Genomic DNA, 6,265 nt, shown 5'->3' with positions numbered 1-6,265 from the left:
CCATCACCGGCTCCTGGAGGTTACTCAGACTTATGTCCATTGAGTTGGTGATGCCACCCAAACATCTCATCCTCTGTCGTCCCCTTCTCCTCCTGCTTTGAATCTTTCCCAGCATCAGGGTCTTTTCAAATGAGTCAGTTCTTTGCATCAGGTGGCCAAAGTGTTGGAGTTCCAGCTTCAACATCAGTCCTTCCAATGAATATTCAGGACTGATTTCCTTTAGGATAGACTGGTTGGATCTCCTTGCAGTCCAACAGACTCTCAAGAGTCTTCTCCAACAACACAGTTCAAAAGCATCGATTCTTTGGCGCTCAGCTTTCTTTATAGTCCAATTCTCACATCCATACACAACTATTGGAAAAACCATAGCCTTGACTAGACACACCTTTGTTGGCAAAGTAATGTCTCTGCTTTTCATTATGCTATCTAGGTTGGTCATAAATTTCCTTCCAAGGAGCAAGCATCTTTTAATTTTATGGCTGCAGTCACCATCTGCAGTGATTTTGGAGCCCCCCAAAATAAAGTCTGTCACTGTTTCCACTGTTTATTTGCCATGAAGTGATGGGACCAGATGCCATGATCTTAGTTTTCTGAATGTTGAGCTTGAAGCCAATTTTTTCACTCTCCTCTTTCACTTTCATCAAGAGGCTCTTTGATTCTTCTTCGCTTTCTGCCATAAGGGTGGTGTCATCTGCATATCTAAGGTTATTGATATTTCTCCTGGCAATCTTGATTCCAGCCTGTGTTTCATCCAGCCTAGCATTTTTCATGAGGTACTCTGCATATAAGTTAAATAAGCAGGGTGACAATATACAGCCTTGACACACTCCTTTACCAATGTGGAACCAGTCTGTTATTCCATATCCAGTTCTAACTGTTGCTTCCTGACCTGCATACAGATTTCTCAAGAGGCAGGTCAAGTGGTCTGGTATTCCCATCTCTTTAAGAATTTTCCACAGTTTGTTGTGACCCACACAGTCAAGGGTTGTAACATAGTCAATAAAGCAGAAATAGATGTTTTTCTGGAACTCTCTTGCTTTTTCGATGATCCAATGGATGTTTGCAATTTGATCTCTGGTTCCTCTGCCTTTTCTAAAACCAGCTTGAACATCTGAAAATTTATGGTTCACATACTGTTGAAGCCTGGCTTGGAGAATTTTGAGCATGACTTTACTAGCGTGTGAGATGAGTGCACTCATGTGGTAGTTTGAGCATTCTTTGGCATTGCCTTTCTTTGGGATTGGAATGAAAACTGACCTTTTCCAGTCCTGTGGCCACTGCTGAGTTCCAAATTTGCTGGCATATTGAGTGCGGCACTTTCACAGCATCATCTTTTAGGATTTGAAATAGCTCAACTGGAATTCCATCACCTCCACCAGCCCTCCTAAGGCTCGCTTGACTTCGCATTCCAGGATGTCTGGCTCTAGGTGAGTGATCACACCATCGTGATTATCTGGGTCATGAAGATCTTTTTTGTATAGTTCTTCTGTGTATTCTTGCCACCTCGTCTTAATATCTTCTGCTTCTGTTAGGTCCCTACCATTTCTGTCCTTTGTGTGCCCATTTTTGCATAATATGTTCCCTTGGCATCTCTAATTTTCTTGAAGAGATCTCTAATCTTCCCATGCTATTGTGTTCCTCTATTTCTTTACATTGATCACTGAGGAAGGCTTTCTTATCTCTTCTTGCTATTCTTTGGAACTCTGCATTCAGATGCTTATAGCTTTCCTTTTCTCCTTTGCCTTTCACTTTTCTTTTCACAGCTATTTGTAAGGCCTCCTCAGACAACCATTTTGCCTGTCTGCATTTCTTTTTCTTGGGGATGGTCTTGATCTCTGCCTCCTGTACAATGTCACAAACCTCCATCCATAGTTCTCCAGGCACTCTGTCTATCAGATTGAATCCCTTGAATCTATTTGTCACTTCCACTATACAATCATAAGGGATTTGATTTAGGTCATGCCTGAATGGCCTAGTGGTTTTCCCTACTTTCTTCAGTTTAAGTCTGAATTTGGCAATAAGAAGTTCATGATCTGAGCCACAGTCAGTTCCCAGTCTTGTTTTTGCTGACTGTATAGAGCTTCTCCATCTTTGGCTGCAAAGAATATAATCAGTCTGATTTCGGTGTTGACCATCTGGTGATGTCCATGTGTAGAGTCTTCTCTTGTGTTGTTGGAAGAGGGTGTTTGCTATGACCAGTGCATTCTCTTGGCAAAACTCTATTAGCCTTTGCCCTGCTTCCTTCTGTACTTCAAGACCAAATTTGCCTGTTACTCTAGGTATTTCTTAACTTCCTACTTTTGCATTCCAGTCCCCTATAATGAAAAGGGCATCTTTTTGGGTGTTAGTTCTAGAAGATCTTGTAGGTCTTCATTAGAACTGTTCAACTTCAGCTTCTTCAGCATTACTAGTCAGGGCATAGACTTGGATTACTGATATTGAATGGTTTGTCTTGGAAATGAACAGAGATATAATATATATTTTAAGATGACAGGGTTAGTCAGAAGGTTCTCAAGAAGGAGAAATATGTCCACAAGCAGGATACATTGTTGTTATATTATCATTGGTACAGAGTTTAAGGCAGAACATATCCTTGAGCAAGATGAGTTGTTTTGTTGTGCAATCATCAGCTCTGGGCTTAAAGAACAAAATGTTTGTCCTTTTCTCCTCCTTGAGAACTCCAGACCCCTATCTCCTCCTCTGGGACCTCGGACTTCTTGTCAACCTACCTAGGAATTGATTCTCTCAGTTAGAGGGCTTAGGCCTCAGTGAGCTGAGGCATCTGGGGTAAAAGTTGTGGAAATGACCCTGAGCTGGGCCATGACGAGCTTGCCTGGGTATGAAAGACTGGAGCAGGGTCTGGCAGTTGAAAAGATGAGTGTGTATTGCCTTAGGTGAGCCTGTGGATGCAATTCGATGTCTGGAACACTGTAGCGTTGTTTATATTGATGGGATAGTTTCTGCAAATGTGAATCTCTGTTTCCTAGGCTTCCCTGGTGGCTCAGCTGGTAAAGAATCTCCCTGCAATGTGGGAGACCTGGGTTCGATCCCTGGGTTGGGAAGATCCCCTGGAGAAGGGAATGGCTACCCACTCCAGTATTCTTGCCTGGAGAATTCCATGGACTGTATACTCCATGGGGTCGCAAAGAGTTGGACACAACTGAGCAACTTTCACTTTCAAGGCAGTTTGTATTAAAGATTATATGCCACTGTTGGGAAGCAACAATAAATGGTCATGAATGGATGTGACCATGGGGACCTGTGAGAAGAACAGAGACTTGAGGTCTGTGTCTTTGTGTATTTCTATTAATGTCAGTAACTGAACATGACAGTATTTGTGAGATGTTTTTTCTGATAGGTTTTTCTTTTGTGTGTGTACCATGGTGATTGTGAAAATGGGACACTGTCCAGCTGGAATTGAAAAACAGTACAATGTTATCTAACTTGGCATGTTAGTTTTTTAGTTTGATTATCTACCAACCACTATATGTGCCTGGGAAATTATGACTGTGTGTTTTGATAGTGAATGACGTGACTGAGCAGGACAATAATCCAGTTTCATTACCTCGAAAATAGAATAGTGTCATTTCATCTTGTTGGAGAATCAAATTTAATATGCAGAAAAAGACTTGAAATTTATCTGCCAAAAGATTTGGGTATTTTATAATGAATCAAAGATGTTTTATGGGAAAGAATGCAAATCAGCATAACCTTGAAAAATAAAAAAGAAATCAAAGTAACAGCCAGTCACGGAATGGCTGAGGTAGGCTTCCACTCTTCTATGATGTTAAGGAAACTTGAGCAAATGATTTTGAAAACCATGGACTAAAGAAATAAATTCCCACTGGTAGGGGCAGGTAGATTTCAGCAGAGCCCAGAATTAGAGAATCAGATGTCCTATCTTATGGGTCAGATAAGAGATGGAATCTGTTTGAGACGATGTAATTAGTCAGTCAGAAAACTACTTGTTTTATTTCCAAAAATGATCATTGCATTTTAAAATATTCTAAATATACAAAATCTAGTTTCATTTCTTAGACAGGACCTATGCCAGTTGCAATGCTGAACCAAAATATATATAGTTTCTTCTGTCAGACTTTTTTTTCTTATCTGAAATGGTAGATAAAAATAGATGAACAGTTAATGGGTATAGTATTAGGGGAGAAGATAAAATTTCTCTCTTATTGTAATTCAGAATAAATGTCTAAGCATTCCTAAAAAAAAAAAAAAGTATTTTCTTTTCTGACCTTTTTTTGTTGGTTGGTGTGTTTCTCTTCCAAAACTCTCTCTTTTGCTTCACCCTAATTGGTTTCCTGGGTGTTCACTGGAAGGACTGATGCTAAAGCTGAAACTCCAATACTTTGGCCACCTCATGCGAAGAGTTGACTCATTGGAAAAGACTCTGATGCTGGGAGGGATTGGGGGCAGGAGGAGAAGGGGACGACAGAGGATGAGATGGCTGGATGGCATCACTGACTCGATGGACATGAGTTTGAGTAAACTCCGGGAGTTGGTGATGGACAGGGAGGCCTGGTGTGCTGCAATTCATGGGGTCGCAAAGAGTCGGACATGACTGAGCAACTGAACTGAACTGAACTGAATTGGTTTCATCAAAATTTTCACTGTCATCAAAATCAGCAGCATTGATTTCACTACATTGCTTTCACTGTTTTCATTTCACTGCAATGACAAATCCAGAAATGAAATATGCCCATTAGAAGAGGAATAGTTATGGAGTACCTATACAGCGGGAGAGAGCACAGCAGTGAAAATTACTGAATTTAACAAATATGATGAGCAAAGAGTTATATATATACAATATAATTTCATTCATAAAACTTTAAAAAGAGGCTAAACAAGTGATATTTTGTGCATAAGTGGTACATAATAAAAAACAAACATGATAAATTCAGGAATGTGGAAACTACAGGAAGACAGGAAGATGAAGAGATAAGTTGATAAAAGGTTTAAAGTTACTTTGTGTTTTCTATTTCTTGGGTTGTACTTACACAATTATATACTTTTAAAATATATTCATTAGTTATAAAGAATTTATGTGTGCTGAAATTTTAAACTTTCTGATATAGAAATTGAAGGCAACTGTGTTTGTATGGAGAAGGCAATGGCACCCCACTCCAGTACTCTTGCCTGGAAAATCCCATGGACGGAGGAGCCTGGTAGGCTGCAGTCCATGGGGTCACTAAGAGTTGGGCACGACAGAGCGACTTCACTTTCACTTTTCACTTTCATGCATTGGAGAAGGAAATGGCAACCGACTCCTGTGTTCTTGCCTGGAGAATCCCAGGGACGGGGGAGCCTGGTGGGCTGCTGTCTATGGGGTCGCACAGAGTCGGACATGACTGAAGCGACTTAGCAGCAGCAGTGTTTGTATATGTATGAGTGTATGAACAAGGGCAAAGTTATGTATGCCAGGTTTTTAACAATATTCTATGCCTGTTAAAAATGTCAAATACAGGACTTCCCTGGTGGGTAGTGGATAAGAATCTGCCTGCCAATGCAGGGTACATGGGTTCAATACTTGGTCCAAGAACAATCCACATGCTGTGGAGCAATTAAGCCTGCGCACCACAACTACTGTGCCTGAGTGCCCTAGAGCCTGTGCACCACAACAAGAGAAGCCATTGCAATGAGAAGCCAGTGCACCACAGGAGAGAAGCCCCTCCTCTCCACAACTAGAGAAAGCCCATGCAAAGCAACAAAGACCGAGCACAGCCAAAAATTAAAAAATAATTTAATAAAAATTTTTTAAATGTAAAATACATACATACACCTCCTACACCTCTTATTTACATGTATATGTGTCAGAAGAGACTGAGAGCTACTAAGAATCATTATAACAAGGCAATAGATGTCCAGGTGTTTTCACTTGATATTTTTATGCCCTACTTGAATTTTGGACAAAATCTATTTTAGGTAATTAAAGTATTGCCACCCATGCTTTGGGTCTTCCCTGGTGGCTCAGCCATAAAGAATCCCCCTGCCAATGCAGGAGATGTGGGTTCGATCCCTGGTCAGGAAGATCCCCTGGAGAAGGAGATGGCATCTCATGAACACAGGAACCTGGCAGGCTAGAGTCCATGAGGTTGCAAAGAGTTGGACACAACTTAGTGAGTAAACAACACCCATGCTTTCATTTTTAATTTGCATGGTATGTCTTTTTCCATACTTTCAGCCTCTCTGTGTCTAAATTTAAATTAAATCTCTTGTAGATAAAATATAGTTGGATCTTTTTTGTTTATTCTTT

The sequence above is a fragment of the Bos taurus genome, chromosome 18, assembly GCF_002263795.3.
Source record: "Bos taurus isolate L1 Dominette 01449 registration number 42190680 breed Hereford chromosome 18, ARS-UCD2.0, whole genome shotgun sequence".
Taxonomy (NCBI): Eukaryota; Metazoa; Chordata; class Mammalia; order Artiodactyla; family Bovidae; genus Bos; species Bos taurus.
This window is presented reverse-complemented; position numbering follows the sequence as displayed.